A 19879-nucleotide genomic window follows, 5' to 3' on the forward strand; every position below is an offset into this window, starting at 1 on the left:
TTAAGTGTGACCTTGACCTTAGAGGTAGGGACACGGGTCTTGCACGCGACACGTCGTCTTGGTATGTGGAACACATGTGGCAAGTTATTTTCAAATCTGTCCATACAAGGGAAAATTACAGCCTGGACACGACAACCTATACTCTATGTCCTTGTATGCAGCAATGGATTGTGAATAAACACCTAACTGTGACATTGACCTTAAAGGTAGGGACACGGGTATTGCATGCGACACATGGTCTTGGTATGTGGAACACTTGTGTCAAGTTATTTTAAAATCTGTTGATACAAGGGAAAGTTACAGCCTGGACACAACAACCTATTCTCTATGTCCTTATATGCAGCACTCCATTGTGAATAAACACTAAGTGTGACCTAGACCTTAGAGGTAGGGACACGGGTCTTGCACGCGACACGTCGTCTTTGTATGTGGAATACATGTGGCGACTTATTTTAAAATCTGTCCTTACAAGGGAAAGTTACAGCCCGGACACGAGTTATTGAGCTGGACACACGGACGGACAGACGGTGCGATTTTAATATGCCCACCTTCGGGGGCATATAAAGTCAATCAAGGGCCATAATTTAAATTTAGAGTTAATATGGAGATATGTAACCTAATTGTGTTATGTTTTGTTATACCTCACACAAAGTGCACTAGTACCTTAGTCAATCAGGAGCCAAAATTGATATAATAAACTAGGCATTGTTGAGTTATAACTCGGAGCAGCTTGAAAATCCTTTTACCATTAAAGGTCACTGTGACCTTGACCTTGACCCCTATAATCAATAGAGGTCATCTGCTGGTCAGGCCCAACCTTCATGTCAAGTTTGATGACCAAAAGGTCCAGGAATTGCAGAGTTATAACTCTGACAAGCTTTGGTCTACCTACGGACATACTGACTGACCTACCGACCAACCGACATGTGAAAAGCAATATACCCCTCTTCTTCGAAGGGGAGCTTAATAAAGTAACAAGTAACAAGAAACGCTAGTAACAATGCGACGAAACCAGGTTTTCAATGATTGACAGAAGAACTTCAGCCTGTGTCTGTTTTTCTATTTTTAGTAACAGTGATCTTGACCATAGGGACCCCAAACGCGATCACATGAAAGGTATCCATAAACTCTTGCTTTATACCAAGTTGGGTCAAGATATGTCGACCCTAACTAAAGTAATTCAGTTTTAAACCGTTTTTCTATTTTTAGTAACAGTGACCTTGACCTTGACCCTAGGGACCCCAAACACAATCCCATTCAAGGTACCTATGAACTCTTTATATAGACCAAGTTTGGTCAAGATGTATCAACCATAACTAAAGTAATTCATTTTAAACCGTTTTTCTATCTTTAGTAACAGTGACCTTGACCTTGACCCTAGGGAATCCAAACTCAATCCCATGAATGGCATCCATAAACTCTTCCGATATACCAAGTTTGGTCAAGATATGTCAACCCTTACTGAAATAATTCCGTTTCATAGGTGAGTTTGACGCTGCCTGGCCGGCCACCCGCCTGCCCGCCCGAACAACGACGTTTGTCATTCTTATAACCAGGTTTCACTTTGTGAAAACATAGTTAATAAAGGATAATATGGATTATGTAACCTCATTTTATAATGGTCCTGAATAACTGTGTGAAGTTTTAAGTGAATTGAATGAAGGGTATTGGAGTTATAACATACCCGATAAGTAAAATGCCAACTTGCCTTAAAACTAGAACCTGATGCCAAGGCGTGTAGTAGAGCCTCCTTATTCTTTGAATAGTGGAGCTAAAAACTAAATTAGTGGGTGATTGAGGAGATGTGTGTGGTGAGTCACTGAATGAATAAATACACAAACAAGAGATGTTTGTCAAACATTATGCCCCCCCTGAGCGCCATGTTGTCAGGATTATATGGACAATTGCAGGCTTTGTCAAGTTATCACAAGACAAGTTTTTTTCGTTCAAGGTCACTGTGACCTTGACCTTTGACTGGATGACCCCTTAAATCATAAGGGGTCATCTACAAGTCAGATGCAACTCCAAGTCAAGTTTGAAGGCCATGGGTTCGGATGTTGAGTTATCACTCGGACAACCTTTTACCATTCAAGATCACTGTGACCTTGACCTTTGGATCTATGAATCCTAAATCAATAAGGGTGATCTACTGGTCAGGCTTAACATCCATGTCAAGTTTAATGATCATAGGTTCAGGCATTGTTGAGATATCAGTGGGGGAAGATTTGTTAACTTTTTTGCGTTAAAGGTTACTGTGACATTGACCTTGGCCTGATGACCCCCAAAGTCGATAGGGGTCATCTACTGGGCAGGCCCAACCTTCATGTCAAGTTTGATGACCATAGGTCCAAGAATTGTACAGTTTACTTTCAAGGTCACTGTGACCTTGACCTTTGACCCCTAAAATCAATAGGGGTCATCTACTGGTCAGGCCCAACCTCCATGTCAAGTTTGAGGGCCATGGGTGCAGGCATTGTTGAGTTATCACTTGGACAACCTTTTATCATTCAAGGTCACTGTGACCTTGACCTTTGGCCCAATGACCCCTAAAATTAATAGGGACAATCTTCTGGCCAGGCTCAACGTCCAAGTCAAGTTTGAGGGCCATGGGTGCAGCCATTGTCAAGTTATCACTCGGATTACCTTTTACCATTCCAGGTCACTGTGACCTTGACCTTCGGCCCAATGACCCCTTAATTCAATAGGGACCATCTTCTGGCCAGGCCCAACCTCAAAGTCAAGTTTGAGGGCCATGGGTGCAGGCATTGTCGAGTTATCACTCGGACAACCTTTTACCATTCCAGGTCACTGTGACCTTGACCTTTAGCCAGATGACCCCCAAAAACCATAGGGGTCATCTCCTGGTCAGTCCAATTCTCCAAGTCAAGATTGAGGGCCATGGGTGCAGGCATTGTTGAGTTATCAATCGGACAACCTTTTACCATTCAAGGTCACTGTGACCTTGACCTTTGGCCCAATGACCCCCGAAAACAATAGGGGTCATCTACTGGTCAGGCCCAACCTCCAAGTCAAGTTTGAAGGCCATGGGTGCAGGCATTGTTGAGATCACTCGAACAACCTTTTACCATTCAAGGTCACTGTGACCTTGACTTTTGACCCATTGAGCCCCAAAAATAATAGGGGTCAGCTACTGGTCAGGCCCAACCTCCAAGTCAAGTTTGAGGGCCATGGGTGCAGGCATTGTCACGTTATAACTCGGACAACCTTTTACCATTCAAGGTCACTGTGACCTTGACCTTTGGCCTGATGACCCCCAAAAACAATAGGGGTCATCTACTGGTCAGGCCCAACCTCCATGTCAAGTTTGAAGGCCATGGATGCAGGCATTGTTGAGTTATCACTCGGACAAACTTTAAAATTATTTTACCATTAAAGGTCACTGTGACCTTGACCTTTGACCCGATGACCCCCAAAATCAATAGGGGTCATCTACTGGTCAGGCCCAACCTTCATGTGAAGTTTGATGACCATACGTCCAGGAATTGTTGAGTTATCACTCAGACAATCTTTGGTCTACCGACGCACCGACCGACCGACCGACATGCCTGTGCAAAGCAATATACCCCTCTTCTTCGAAGGTGGGCATAATAAATGAGTGATTGAGTGAATAAATACATTAATGAACGAATGATTGAATACATGGGACAGCTTGACAGGGAACATGAAAGTTACATAATAAACAAATCAAATCAAACAGTATAATACAATAAATAAATAGAAACTTCTATGGTATTGCATAAATAAATGAATACACAAATGAATGATTGATTGAATAAATGAATTGAGTGAGTGAGTGAGTGAGTGAGTGAGTGAGTGAGTGAGTGAGCGAGCGAGCGAGCGAGTGAGCAAGTGAGTGAGCGACAGAGTGAGTGAGTAAGTGAATGATTTAATACATGGGTGGCGGTGGTAACTAGCATAACTATTGCTTAAATAAATACATGATTATATGAATAAATGAGTGGGAGAGTGAGTGAACAGAACATAATTAAATAAATTACCATTATCAACATAATATATTGAGTAAATTCATAATAAAAATAATTGAAATAAAAATACTAATTATAAAAAACAAAAAGTAACTAACGCATCATCATCATTATCATCATCATTATCATCATCAACAACAACAACAACAACAGCTGTGTTGTTCAATGGTTAACTCTTATCAGTCTTTATATATGCAAAATGGCAAGTCCTGAAATACTGTTGAACAATGCCGCCAACAAACAACTGCTGTATGTGGAATTGGACGGGTTCGCCAACAAACAATCCGCCCATCAATGACATAGGTCTGGCCAATACACTTCTTGCTTGTCTGAAACAATGTATAATATTGTATTTTAGTCTCAACTTAACAGGCTGCAATTTCTTCTAACTATTCCTTTATTTCTTCAATGAAAAACTAATTTGGTAATTCAAGTGACAGAGCTCTTTCAAATTCGTGACATTTTTCATTATTATCCGCATTAAATAGTCTAAAATCTTATCACTCAAATGTTTTGATAAATTCATACCATGGCCACTCATGGATGAAACATCACTTCTGGTTGCAAGGGGCATCACTCCTGTTTGTATGCAAGGGTAACATTCATGCTGAAACATGGATATGATGCACATACTATTTCTCAAATATAAAGTCATTTTATCACAAAATCATACAAACAAAATGTTAACAGACTAAAGAAAAGCATTCGTAGCAAAATGTTGCCTTCCGACATAGCATTTTTGACGCAATTTGTCATGTGGTATATATACACTGCATAATGTAATGGACATTTTTTGATTTTGGGAAACATGAATGTGCTGTTGCACAATCTGGTCATGGTGACACTATGGACGTTTGTTAGTTCAATTCATAATCTGAATCCAACATTTTACCGTTACTTAAGTACACATTCAAATATATAGGATTATACACAATTTTTAAAGAGAGCAAACAAATACATAAGTCGTTGGCAAATATGTTATCTACCTGTACTTCTTAGCTAACGCACTCTTGTTTGGCTATGTTTGAATAATCACATGATATTTCTGACTATATTATTTGTTTAGAAACAGTAATGGCAAAAACAACAAACAACGGATAGAAAAATAACATTATTTAGGCAAGAAAAGTAGTGTTAATTCAAAATTTACCTGCACATAGGAAATATTATCCAAAATAACCACCACTTCTGTGTCACTTCATGACTTTACTGAGTAACCATTTGTACATGCCAAGCTGACCAGAACACACAAACCTCAGTGTACACCTAAAAATGTGAGATCTTATAATATGGGAATAGTGAAAAATAGTCATAAATCATACCCATACATTAGACCAATGCATGTATATGTATTTTTCAAGTTGTGTGAAAAGTTACAGGAATTGCTGGGATTTTTTATAAGTTTACAAAGGGGCATCTATCAGATAATATTTAAGTTTGAGTTACATAACTTGTCATAAAAGAATGCATTGTTACTGTAAGCAAACTTATTAATTTTAAAGTTCATATCTTCAAAAGTTTTAAATGAATCAATACTGGAGCTCAAATTTAACTGGATACTCCGTCAAGTCTCTCTTGAAAACAACCACATCGGCAAAGCTCTCTAGGGTGAATTTAGAGAAACTGTATGAGGCCCTCCTCTGTGAGAGATGTATGGTCTGTTGTTGTCACAGCATGAAATGAGGCTATCAGGGTCTGAATGTTGAACGATATGCCTGGAATTAGGAATAGATTACATAATGTTTATATTATTAATTATTTTAAATAAATATTTTTATTACAATGATTGTCAGAAAAGCTAATAGCTTATAGAATCACACTCAAGTTTGTATTTAAGGTACTGAGAAAGTTCCACTGGTGGGGATTGAACCCAAAATCTCTTGTGTTAGATATCCATGACTTCAAAATAGTATCATATAGTGACAAAGTTGGTAGGTCAGTCGACAAATGCAAAAAAAAAACACACACGAATCAAACATACATTGAAGACAAGTTAAAGGCAAAGTATGAAGTCATAATTTGACATCAACATTTAACTAACATTAATATGCTAGTGATGTCTGTAAGTAGTTTTATGCATTTCCATTATTGCTGTAAGTGTTATGATGTTGGATTTTTCAATTTTTCCATAAGCTGCCCTGCTGTTTCCTTTACCCTCCATGTGTCCCAATTACCTTGTTTGTATGAAAATATTGCACTGAGGCCCGGTCTACTTGTATTCTGCACCTATTTCAACAATCAACCCACCAAAAATGAAGTCAGATTAGCAAACAAGATCGTAGTGGTAACCTAGTCAGCTTAAATCTCAGCTCCTGGCTTAATTTTGAGTGTCACGAAGGAATAAGAGGTGGCACAGTGTAAGGCTCTCTAAGCTTCAAGGTCAGAGCTCAGTTTGGGCTCAGTATGAGTTCTCTAGGACGAGCCAGCTTAAGTGCCGCACCCGTACGAAATTTTCAGCAGGAATCCGGCCAGAATTTGGCAGGAAAGTGGCAGGAATATCATATTTACGCTCGTAATCTGGCTGTAATTTATTTGTGGGCAGGAAAGTTATGTACCTGGACTGGAACTTCATTCATTTACGGACAGAAAATATACAAAATATTACAAAATTACGGTTGGAAACTGATTCTGGCCGTAATTTCAAACTTAGAAAATTTCATAAGTTTAAGAAAGCACAAAAAGATAAACATACATTCTAATGTTATTGGTTTATAACCTTATTAATGTTAATTGTTCTTTCTTACACACAATACACTTTTCTAAAGCAAAACATGAACATAAATAATTCAGTTTTGTATTCTTCAGAAATTAGAAGCCTTTAATCAGTGTGCTCGGTTTAAGTTTATTGACCAAACTATTTCCCACAGTACACATTGCCTGGGCTTATCAGATTATCTAAGGTCAGACAGAAAATTTCAGTGAGTATGCAGAGAATCAGGGCTAAGTAGCCAATAAGATCAGTGGATTTCAAATGTTCAGGCGGGTTTTCTGATTTTCTTGATGTAAACATGGCAGCCATGGTGATTTAACCTTCTGAAGATTCCTATTGTTTTCTGGATATAATCAGGATCTCTCATGGTTTGAAGGTAAACACTTATTTCAAAATGTATCTTGAATTATATGTCATTCATATTATCCTACTTGTTACATAATTATGAGTCTTTTAAAAAGTTATATGCTATAGATAAGTAAAATAATGCTATTCCCCTCACTGTGAGTTCATAACACATGGTATTTCAGATTGTATTTTTGTAGAAAACATGGTCAGAACTTTACATTTGTATGTGGAAAAGGGAAATGTTTAAACTGAGTGTGTCAAAAGCCATATGAATGTACATGCATGATACATTGCATAATAAAAAGTAAAGTATATATGTAAATAACTTAAATAACTATCAACTTAAGAAACTGTAAGTGATAAGTCTGACAGTAAAATTGTGAGTTTTAATTATGTGTTTCTGTATATGTATGTTATTCTTTGTTAAAATGCTTGTAGATGGCTTTTTATTCAATGGCGAGGGAGAAAACAAGATCCGAAAGTAACAGTTGGGAGCATATAAAGCAGACCTTACCCTCATAGGTTTGTGAAGGATTGTATTTTAATTCAGAAAGAAATATATCTATATGGAAATCATGCTGTTTTTATAGTCTTATAGTTTTAAAGCAGTATTTTTACTCATGTAAAAAACAACAACAACACATTTGTGATGAGTAACATTTTTATGTGATGGGTAATCAAAATGCAAGCTATGTTGATTGAATGTTTGCATTTGTGTGTTTTGTTGCATGCTTCTAGCCATTGCCCAAAGCCATAAAACAGGGTTTGACTGCTGGGCATGTCCTTGTCAACATATCCACCAATCTGTATAAGTCCTGGTGGCTGTGTGGACAAGCCTGCTGTTTTCTAATATTTTCTTGACTTAACCGGCATTGGTTTGAACCCCACTATAACCAAAATCCTTTTTTATGCTTTAAATGCATTTTTTTCTGCAATTTTGATATGATAGAGTAAAATAATGATAAATAAGTGTTTTCAGATGCATAACCGGGAAAGCTTATTTTTGGTCCAGAATCATGAGCGAGTTACTTTAAGCTGTGAGGATGATAAAGTGTGCTTGAGAATGTATAAATGGATTAAAAATGATGCATTTTGATACTAGTGATAAAATAATTTTACATGATATTAAATTTTACTGCAGATTTTGTGACGTCATAGTTGCTGGACAGAATACATTTGGATCTGACTGGGAAAAAAGGCATCATCAATCCAGCAAGTTGAGTCTGTGTTAATAACCATGGACATAAAACTCACAGACGATTCCAAAAACACTATAACTTTTATTTTCTTTGTAGACTTAGTGTCTCTTCATTTCATGATAAATTTATATTGCAGATTATATCATTATAATCAGTTTATTGATTTTAAAATCACAAAAAAATAAAATCATGCAAATGTAAATAAAGTATATAATATAATAAATAATATGAAAGAAAATTATATTATTTTATCTAAACAAGAGTTGGAAAAGTTTAAGCAGGCATGTAGTGAAAAGCAATAAATTGAGTTCTAGAAATGTTGTAAATTCCAGTTACATTAAATATTACGTGCCATTTTACGGTCAGATTTTTGAAAAATTCCTGTTCCAAAATTCCGGTTAATTTAAATATTACGTCCACTTTTACGGTCAGATTCCGTCCGTTTAGCACACGTAAATTCTATCTTAATTTTACGTACGGAAATTTTTACGCACAGAATTTTATAAAAATTCCTGTTCCGAAATTCCGGTTAATTTAAATATAACGTCCACTTTTACGGTCAGATTCCGTCCGTTTAGCACACGTAAATTCTATCTTAATTTTACGTACGGAAATTTTTACGCACAGAATTTTATAAAAATTCCTGTTCCGAAATTCCGGTTAATTTAAATATAACGTCCACTTTTACGGTCAGTTTCCTTCTGTTTAGCACACGTAAATTGTTCTTTATTTTTCTCAATTCTGGGCGTAATTTCCATGATTCCGTACGTAGAAATTAAAGTTTTACGTATGTTTTACGGTTGGAAAATTTCGTACAGGCAGTATCCTGTCAAGGCCATTATCACTGGCATTGTTAAAGCGGTGCAGTACTGTCAAGGGTCCATAATTCTTTTATAGTCGACCAGCAAAAGGCAAAGCGCAAGGTCCGCGACAGGCTTTCATATTCTCAATTCGCAACTATCCCTGATTTTATATAGTTGGTACTGGAAGAAACTGTCCCACACACATCTAGCTACCAGCTTTGATCAATAATCACATTTTTAGGCGTTTCAATCAAGCCAACATCAGCTACATACGCTACATAATTCACAATTACCGTACCACCCTGGTGGCTGAGAAGAGGATCAAATTCTCCTAAACAGTACTGAGAGGTAAGTGTCATTAATGTAAACACATTTAGTTTATCCGGTTAGCACACTTGCATATCACCAAGTTCAATTCCTGGTCTGGGGGCATGTGAGTTTGGTTAGTGGTCACCAAGCTGGACAAGTGTTTTTTCTCCATTTTCCACCACAACACAACACCACACTCTTGGGCAACATCGTGTCAGCGAGAGTGACTCAGTATTATCATTGCAAAATTAATAATGTTCAAACTAACATCAAACATAATTTTCCACTGGACAAAGAGCTGCTTATTATTACAATAAATCTGCAAGAGTTAGTTAAGAAGCAGTAACACAATAGATACGGCAGAACAATCCACAAAACGTATGACAGAATTTACCTGTTAAAAGTCAGGGTTTGCACCGAGGACGGTGTTTGAAAATAAATGCAAGTACAACATAATCTATGGATGGTTTTTCAACATTGCCAAACTTCAGTAGCATTATTGATATACAAGATTCATAATAAGAAATCATGATTCACAATTGTTGCTAATGGGCATTGGTTTCTCTTTTTATGTCACCCATTTTAAAATGGATTGTTAGTATGTTGATTAAGAAACTAAGTTTGAGTTACATACCTTGTTTCTATTCTCGTATATCAAAGACATTAAATTTCTTCAGATGTGTTGTTTATCTCAATATATGTACCCAAAATGATATTAATCAACAGTTTAGACACAAACACTGTGCCAGATGCCTTATGTTTTGCCAGTGCAAATTCAGTGACTATAAAAAGCTCAACAAAAGTATATATGCTCATATTAAAATCATGCACATATAATAATTTATGTATAATTTTACTAATTTTTATTTAAAAGTGCAGTGTTAAATACTGTGGAGTTACAGTTGAAGAATATATTTACATTGGTGTGAATCAGTTGACTTGTAGCGTTTAGGGAGTAAAATGAATATCCAAAATTAATGTTAAAATAAGTTGCTTAAACGTGCATATATGCACCAGATTATGCACCAGTCAATTGTAACCATGGCCACCCAGGTCCAGGGGTATAAAGGGGATAACAAGAGAAATGAGCCGTATATTTACCTTCCAAGTGGCCCTGCAGTGCTGAGTGAATGCGGTGGTTTTGTTTTTGCGCCGAAAATAGTGGGGAATGGGCCTTACCCCGGGGTACAGGGGAATATTGCGTGGATTTGACCAGTAGACTGTAGTTTGTCTCTACGCAGGGAGGGGTTTTATCAAGATTGGCTGGACTGAAAGTCTCCACTATTCTCCAGACCTGGGTGGGGGGCTGGTTACAATTGACTGGTGCATTATTGTGACTACTTGTGAAAATGACATCTTGTTTTGACTTTATTATACAGATCTATTATACAACAGGCAGTATGGACTAAGAAACAAGTGTGCACAACTTCAAAACATACATTCTTTAAATGTTTCCGAAAAAAAGACGAAAAATCCATCTTATTTTTATTTTTTTTCGCGACACTCATTTTTCGACATCTTTTTCTTAATTTTATTCCCTCCTCCTGGCGCTTATTTTTGAAAAGTTTCCCGTAAAACGAAAAATAAAAAAAACTCTGGCCTTATTGATAAAAAATTTAAACATAGAAGAAATAAAATCTGGACCAAAAAATAATTTCAAAATAGGTATAATTCCGTATAAACAGTATTCAGAATAGCAGTGTTTAAATGTACTGTTTTCACATATAACTTTGCCTGAAAATAGTCACCATGTACTCATCACTGATCTTGGCTGTCTGGCCAGGCAGCCACATCATAGTTGCCTAATATACAAGCAACATTCAGAAAGGAGGCACTGAACCCACTGCAAACAGGGTACAACATACACTCACCATTATACTTGACTGTCTGAAAAATGTTCCAAATACGCCCCCCCCCCCCTCCAGCAATCCAATTATTGTTGCCCGATATGCCACCAATATGAAGGGATGTTGCCATGACTTCACTGCAAACAGGGGGGGGGGGAACAGGGGTTCAACATACACTCACCATTGACCTCGACTGTCTGACAGATGATGCAGATATTTCATCTACAAGCCTTACCATTGTTGCTCAATACACCAACAACAACATCCGGCATGGTGGCACAGACCAAACTGCAAACAGGTGTACAACATTCACTCACCATTAACCTTGACTGTCTGACAGGTGATCCAGATACTCCCTCTGGCAGTATCAATATTATTGTCCGATATCCAATCCACAGGCAGAGATGTTGCACTGACACCACTGCAAACAGGGGTACAAGGGGTTGCAGTCATCAGGGTCTGGCCAGTTACTTCTACAGGCAGCCCCATCATAGTTGCCTAATATACAAGCAACATTCAGGAAGGAGGCACTGAACCCACTGCAAACAGGGTACAACATACACTTACCATTATACTTGACTGTCTGAAAAATGTTCCAGATACGCCCCCCCCCCCTCCAGCAGTCCCATTATTGTTGCCCGATATGCCACCAATATGAAGGGATGTTGCCATGACTTCACTGCAGACAGGGGGGTGGGGGGGGGACAGGGGTTCAACATACACTCACCATTGACCTCGACTGTCTGACAGATGATGCAGATATTTCATCTACAAGCCTTACCATTGTTGCCCAATACACCAACAACAACATCAGGCATGGTGGCACTGACCAAACTGCAAACAGGTGTACAACATTAACTCACCATTAACCTTGACTGTCTGACAGGTGATCCAGATACTCCCTCTGGCAGTATCAATATTATTGTCCGATATCCAATCCACAGGCAGAGATGTTGCACTGACACCACTGCAAACAGGGGTACAAGGGGTTGCAGTCATCAGGGTCCTTGGGCAGGTGTTAGTCATCATGGTCCTTGGGCAGGTGTTAGTCATCATGGTCCTGGGGCAGGTGTTAGTCATCATGGTCCTGGGGCATTTGTTACAGTACTTTCTGGTCTAGTATAAGTCACACTCACCAACACCTAAGTTACCCTTGATTTCACAAATGGTACCTGAAAAAAATATGTACTTGGTTGTAACCACTTTTTATAGAATCTTAAACCAGTAAAGCTGAAACTTCATGAAAACAAACATTGCAAACGCAGGAAGCAAGTCAAGAAAATAAAGCCTTAATACAGAGTAGAACACACCAGCAACAGAACACCTCATTTTTACTCATATTCAAATCTGATTCATATAAGTCTACAGACATTAACTAAAGCCATCATAGAATGTGAGTAATACCCCCGCATGGGGGAATCATACCTAAGTTATTTCCAATACTTCCTTCATTGAACAAAATATTTGTACTGTTATGTGACAATATTATCAATAGGTCTTATAAAGCAAAACATTCTAAGTTCAAATGGTTGCTGTGAACTTGACCTCAAAGGTAAGGACACTAGACTTAAGGGTGATATGGTGGTCACTTCAACCAAATAATATTACAATCCAACCATGAATGAGAAAGAAAGGGAATTGACACAAACTATTATCAGTAAATGAGAAATATATGGACTGGACAAAAATGGGACAGATGTGACGATGTGTGTTTCCTATAAAACCCCTACTTCACTTATAATATGATTAAGAACATGGACAATCAATATGCTATCTTACCCCAGTAATTTTGATCAGAGACATATGAACAATTGTCGCCTCAGGAGCCCTTCCCATCACACAAACATCATTCTATGGGGTACCATGCGCACACTGGAACTGGCACTCTTTGTACAGCCCTGGCTGCTTTTTATACTAAATGTTGAAACCTGGGCAACCATAATATTTAAACACTTCACTCTAGTAGCCAAAAGCATTGAGTCCCCGCTGCCATCATCACATTCGCACAGAAACGTAATCCATATTACATGTGCCATTTCCACCTTAACTGCATCCTTACTATCATAGTTAACCTGGCACTTACATAATTATGCCTGTAAATTTATAATTTGATCCATTGTATTGAATGTTGTACTTTTCCAATCTGGGATGTACGGTAAATACAAATGCATAACTTGCATCTTTTCAATGAATGAAGAGACCCCCAATCAATTGTTTAGGCTTTATCTATCATTCCACCAATCGGGTGTGTCACCTGTCCAGGGAACACACCATTTTTCTAGAAAAGGTCACCATGACTATGATCTATTGACAAAAAAATCAACAGGGGACATCTGGCCATAACCAATGTGCATACCAAGTTTGAAGACTTTAAGTTGCATCAAAAACTTTGTATGATTAAAAACATACTAAATTTCTACCCAGATGCATAATAACTTATTTAATTAATTTCTTGTTAACTTATCATGCTTTTGCCCAATTTTATTACCATTGTGAACAATCATCCATCAAGCAACAGAAATACAAAAACACAGGTTAATTCAATGAATTTCCAGTAAGGTGCCTAGAAAATGTGCAAATACTAGAAAGTTGTTTTTGGAAACAGAAACAAACATCTTACCCCCATGTCTAATTCTGTTTGACAATATGTGACGTTGATAGATATGGAGTGGATTGTGGGTAATGTGTTAATGAGTTGAACATTGGACAAAGGTGTCATAAAACTTGGGTATAGGTATGCAGTAGACATAATATATATATATTTATATATCTCAAACCTTTGACCTTGCAATGTGACTTTGACCATAAGCTGGTACGCCTGGAATCATCAAAACGTGAGTTGTGCATCTGGATGTGGTGAATATTTGACCCAAAGTTTCATGGAAATCCTACAAGGAGTGCAAGAGATACTAAACAGCCATACAGCATAACCAACATCTAAGGCCTAAATGATTGACCTTTAATTGTGACCTTGACATTGAGCTATACATGCCTGGAATGTTGGTTCTGCATGTTGCCTCAATAAGTGAACATTTTACACAAGTTTCATGAACATTCTTGGAAGTGTTTATGAGACATGGAGCTGGAGGCTTTTTCAATGAAGTAATTCTAAGATCATATATTTGTTATATTGATATTTATTTGTACAAACTGAATTTAAAGCCAGAAATAAAATTGGAAGTTGCATGGATTCCTTTTTTTTACTTTCAGCCAACTGCGACATTCTAACAGATTTATTATGTTTGAAGTTAAGACTAAGATCCTGTAATGAAAAATAAAATAAATAATGACATAAAATTGATGTTTTTTAAAACTTAACTTTGAATTGTGACCTTGAGTGATCTTGCCTTGAGTGTGGGTTTCGATGTCATTATAATGTCAATAACATTTTATCCAAGTTTCATGAAAATATTTCCAAGGGGTTACGAGATAAGTAGTGGACATGAAATCTACCAATCAAACCTTTAACCTTCAACTGTGACCTTCATCTTAAGCTTGCACACCTGTTATTTGGATTCTAAATGTTGTATCCATCTTCTTGATTATTGCTTGGCATATGATTAAATTAATTTTCATTCAAAAATATTTTTTATTGTGCATTGGTCTAGTCTAGCTTGATTTTAATAATAAATCCAAAGTGATATTAGTTTACAACTTGTATTTGATAATCTGAGAAGGCTTAAATCTTTAAAATTATATCTTTAACAGATGACTACTTAAATGACAGTATTTGTAAAGTTATATAAGATTTAAACCGAACAAGAGCTGTCACAGTATGTGACGAATGCCCCCGAATGTGACATTGACCTATGAACAAGGTCAGTACATGAAAATTTGATCTCGCCTTTACGTGTCAAATACATATGGCAAGTTATTTTAAATTGCCTGTGAAGATAAGAAAATATCACCCATACTTGACAACCTACACTGTTATTGCTTATATTCAGCATTCCATTGTGATTAAACACTAAGTGTATCTTTCACCTTAGAGGTATTGACATGGGTCTTGTACGTGACGCGTCGTCTTGGTATGTCAAACACAATGTGGCAAGTTATTTTAAAATCTATCCATACAAGAGAAAGTTGTCCTTATATGCAGCACTACATAGTGAATAAACACCTAAGTGTGACCTTGACCTTAGAGGTAAGGACAAAGGTCTTGCACGTGACACTTCGTCTTGGTATGTGGAACACATGTGGCAAGTTATTTTAAAATCAGTCCATACAAGGAAAAGTTACAGCCCTGACACGACAACCTATACTCTTTGTCCTTATATGCAGCACTCCATTGTGAATAAACACTAAGTGTGACCTTGACCTAAGAGATAGGGACATGGGTCTTGCACGCGACATGTTGTCTTGGTATGCCGAACACATGTGGCAAGTTATTTTAAAATCTGTCCATACAAGGGAAAGTTACAGCCCGGACACGACAACCTATACTCTATGTCCTTATATGCAGCACTCCATTGTGAATAAACACCTAAGTGTGACCTTGACCTTAGAGGTAGGGACATGGTTCTTGCACGCGACACGTCGTCTTGGTATGTCAAACACATGTGGCAAGTTATTTTAAAATCTGTCCATACAAGGGAAAGTTACAGCCCGGACACGACAACCTATACTCTATGTCCTTATATGCAGCATTCCATTGTGAATAAACACTAAATGTGACCTTGACCTAAGAGGTAGTGACACGGGTCCTGCATGCGACACGTCGTCTTGGTATGCCGAACACATGTGGCAAGTTATTTTAAAATCTGTCCATACAAGGGAAAGTTACAGTCCGGACACGACAACCTATACTCTATGTCCTTATATGCAGCATTCCATTGTGAATAAACACCTAAGTGTGACCTTGACCTTAGAGGTAGGGACACGGTTCTTACACGCGACACGTCGTCTTGGTATGCCGAACACATGTGGCAAGTTATTTTAAAATCTGTCCATACAAGGGAAAGTTACAGCCCGGACATGAGTTATTGAGCCGGCCGGCCGGCCGGACGGATGGTGTGATTTTAATATGCCCACCTTCGGGGGCATAAAAACATCCTAACACTTGATTAGTTAGTTAAGAATGTCAATATCCTATCACTTTCGAGAAAATTCTTCCACAAATCATTATCAATAATTTTTTGGCAACAAATGACAAAAATTCCACACAATACACACAATTACATTCCATTAATTGTACCACCACAATGTTTCCAGAGTTATACTACAGGATGGCACTGATGTAGAAGTTTGTGACTATTCTGTTGTTTCTGTGTTGAAGATGCTTCAGTATACTGGGTACTGGACCGCCAGGCTGTGGTCATTGGCGTCATGATGGAAGACAGATATTTGGAATCAACAAATAACAATTCTATCATATTCTACAAAAAATAATAATAATAAAAACATGAGGGCCATGTAGGCCCTAAAACGCTCACCTAAGCAAAGGGCCACAACTCTGTGATAAAGAATTAATAAAATGTTGCACTTTAAACATATCTTTATTGATGACGATGCCTTGTTGCATTTTTGTAGAGGGTCATGCAATGAAGCTTCCTGTAAAGTTTCAGTGAATTTGGCCTGGTAGTTTCAGAGCAGATGGGTTTTTTTTTAAAGCAAAACAGGAAGTTGGCCAGATTGTTGTTGTTGTTGTTGATCAATCGCAACCCCTTGTTGTATTTTTGTAGAAGGTTACCCAAGGAAGCTTCCTGTAAAGTCCCAAGGATGCTTCCTGTAAAGTTTCATTGAATTTGGACTGGTAAATTACAGGAGATGTTTTTTTTAAAGCAAAACAGGAAGTTGGCCATTTTGTTGTTGTTGTTGTTGTTGATCAATCGTAACTCCTTGTTGAATTTTTGTAGAGGGTCAGGCAAGGAAGCTTCCTGTAAAGTTTCATTGAATTGTAATTGGTTGTTTCAGAGTAGATGTTTTTCTAAAGCAAAACAGGAAGTCAGCCATTTTGCTGTTGTTGTTGTTGATCAATCGTGACCCCTTGTTGTATTTTTGTAGAGGGTCACCCAAGGAAGCTTCCTGTAAAGTTTCAGTGAATTTGGACTGGTGGTTTCAGAGAAGATGTTTTTTATAGCAAAACAAGAAGTCAGCCATTTTGCTGTTGTTATAAAAATATACCCACTAATGCCCTACTAACCCTAACCAATAAGCGCTACCTAACAAATTTATCTTCTATAAGGAATGAAGGAATTAGTACCCAATATATACCCATTCATCAAATATATACCAATTCGTGTGTGCGGACAGACTGACTGAAAATAAAAATGAAGAAAAAAAGCTCATCAAATACTGATGGATTTCCATAGTTAGAGCTAATCCTATTGACTTCCAGAATTTCACTAACACTAAATGGATGAATGCCATAATGTAAAACTACAAATCTTGCCATCTTATACATTGTGTAAAAAGAAAAGACTTATATTCTTCTCCAGCATTTTTAAACAAAAGCAAATTTAATCAACAATGTTGATTTTTGAATGGACAACATAACAACAAAACAATCAGAAGAAGCACCTCATATAACATGGTATAACCTTATTATGTTGCAAACCTGACCAATCTCTGAAATAATTACAAACCTGGACTGTTTCTGTTCTAGTGGAATGTTGATGTTCAAAATGTCCGCAGAGGTGACCATCTCACTTGCACTGTGCGGTTTTCTGACATGTAAAAGTTAGTATTTATGTCAGAGTTCAGGGAATCAATGCTGGTGTCAAACTTGGCATTGAGGCATATCTCAGCTGTCAGAAATGCTACAATCGGCATCAGTGGCTCTTGTTACAAACAGTTTCTCCCACTGCATCCACTGGTCAGAAATCCTGGCCCTATATTCCGTTTGGACAAAAGTTGCAGGGCATACAGTTGTTGCAGATGATGTTGAACATCACTTAACTTGATGTCGATGACTAATGGGTTGCCTGCAGGCTGCATCCTTGGCAATGACTGATAGCTGTAAATCAAGATGTCTGCAAGATTAGTTTTTTTTTCATTTTTTTTTTTCAAAAACTATATTGGAACTTACAGAAAAAGGCAGGACATGAAAACCTGTTAAAGAATTGACAAACTTAACAAAGAGTCTTGTTTTTTTCATTGAGTTTTCATGTATTAATAAATTCAAATATTTTACAGCTCACATAATATGTCACAATATCATGTTATGTTTCAGGATTCAAAATATACTTAGTTTAATGAACATAAAGTTTAAAGCTTTGTAAATTAAACTTATTTTTTCTAAATATATATTATCACCTGAAACAATGCAGAAAACATCAAACAATAATATTTATCAAAGAAAGAGTTCATGATTCAAACATGGAAAGAGTGACTTACGACTGGGAGATCACCGTCGGTCACCACTCACCAGCATGTTCTGGTCCACGCCCAGGTACTCAGAGATGGTTGGCATTGTGGTTTGTGTGCGAAAACACTGGGCCGTTGGGGTTACTTGTAATTATGGCTGCTACCATAACATGAGAGGCACAGGATACCGCTGTGGAGCCAGGTTCTCGTATCAATTATCATCTAAAATTGGATAAACTTAGCCATTTGAATAATGTTTTGATTGATGGATCAACTTTATAAAATCAATGTAAATCCAAGCTAATCTCAATCTAGATTACTTTTATTTTCCCTTGATCAATGTTAAACAATCACACAAATTCAAAGTAATACAATGTGTGTCTTTATAAACAATACAAATTCAGAAAAGAACAACAATCAATCTAATTATGACAATTTCTACCTGAAAAGAAAAACACCTTACCACGAAAGTGGGGATTCCACTCAGAGTGAGGTTGCCATTTTAAAGATACTAACCAGTATGTCACCAAGTTCTGCAAGAAAAAACAACATATTTGAAATAAAAGATAAAAAAGACAACAGAAAGTGAGAGAAGTCTAGTGGTATTGGCCTCACACTCAAAAGGTCATGGGTTCGATCCCCACCAGGGTGAGAGTGTTCTAGTGGTATACATGTAGGTATTGGCCTCACACTCAATAGATAATGGGTTCAATCCCAACCAGGGTGAGAGTTGTCTAGTGGTATACATGTAGGTATTGGGCTCCCACTCAAGAGATCATGGGTTCAATCCTAACCAGGGTGAGAGTTGTCTAGTGGTATACATGTAGGTATTGGGCTCCCACTCAAGAGATCATGGGGTCAATCCCAACCAGGGTGAGAGTTGTCTAGTGGTATACATGTAGGTATTGGGCTCCCACTCAAGAGATCATGGGTTCAAACCCAACCAGGGTGAGAGTTGTCTAGTGATATACATGTAGGTATTGGCCTCACACTCAAGAGATCATTGGTTCAATCCCAACCAGGGTGAGAGTTGTCTAGTGGTATACATGTAGGTATTGGGCTCCCACTCAAGAGATCATGGGTTCAATCCCAACCAGGGTGAGAGTTGTCTAGTGGTATACATGTAGGTATTGGGCTCCCACTCAAGAGATCATGGGTTCAAACCCAACCAGGGTGAGAGTTGTCTAGTGGTATACATGTAGGTATTGGCCTCACACTCAAGAGATCATGGGTTCAATCCCAACCAGGGTGAGAGTTGTCTAGTGGTACTGACCTCACAGGAGGTCATGGGTTTCGATCCCCACCAGGGTGAGATCGGTCTAGTGGATAGGTGTCAACCTCTCACTCAAGT

The 19879-nt window shown here is 37.7% G+C and overlaps 1 long non-coding RNA gene across 1 annotated transcript; it reads left to right on the plus strand.

Moving 5' to 3' along the window:
• The first annotated feature begins 7060 nt into the window (after nucleotides 1-7060).
• LOC128207888 (uncharacterized) lies at nucleotides 7061-8394 on the plus strand. The gene is made up of 3 exons (XR_008256770.1): nucleotides 7061-7093; nucleotides 7504-7587; nucleotides 8207-8394. It is a non-coding gene; the product is annotated as an uncharacterized LOC128207888 (long non-coding RNA).
• Nucleotides 8395-19879: the final 11485 nt, after the last annotated feature.

The sequence above is a fragment of the Mya arenaria genome, chromosome 11 (genome assembly GCF_026914265.1).
Source record: "Mya arenaria isolate MELC-2E11 chromosome 11, ASM2691426v1".
Taxonomy (NCBI): Eukaryota; Metazoa; Mollusca; class Bivalvia; order Myida; family Myidae; genus Mya; species Mya arenaria.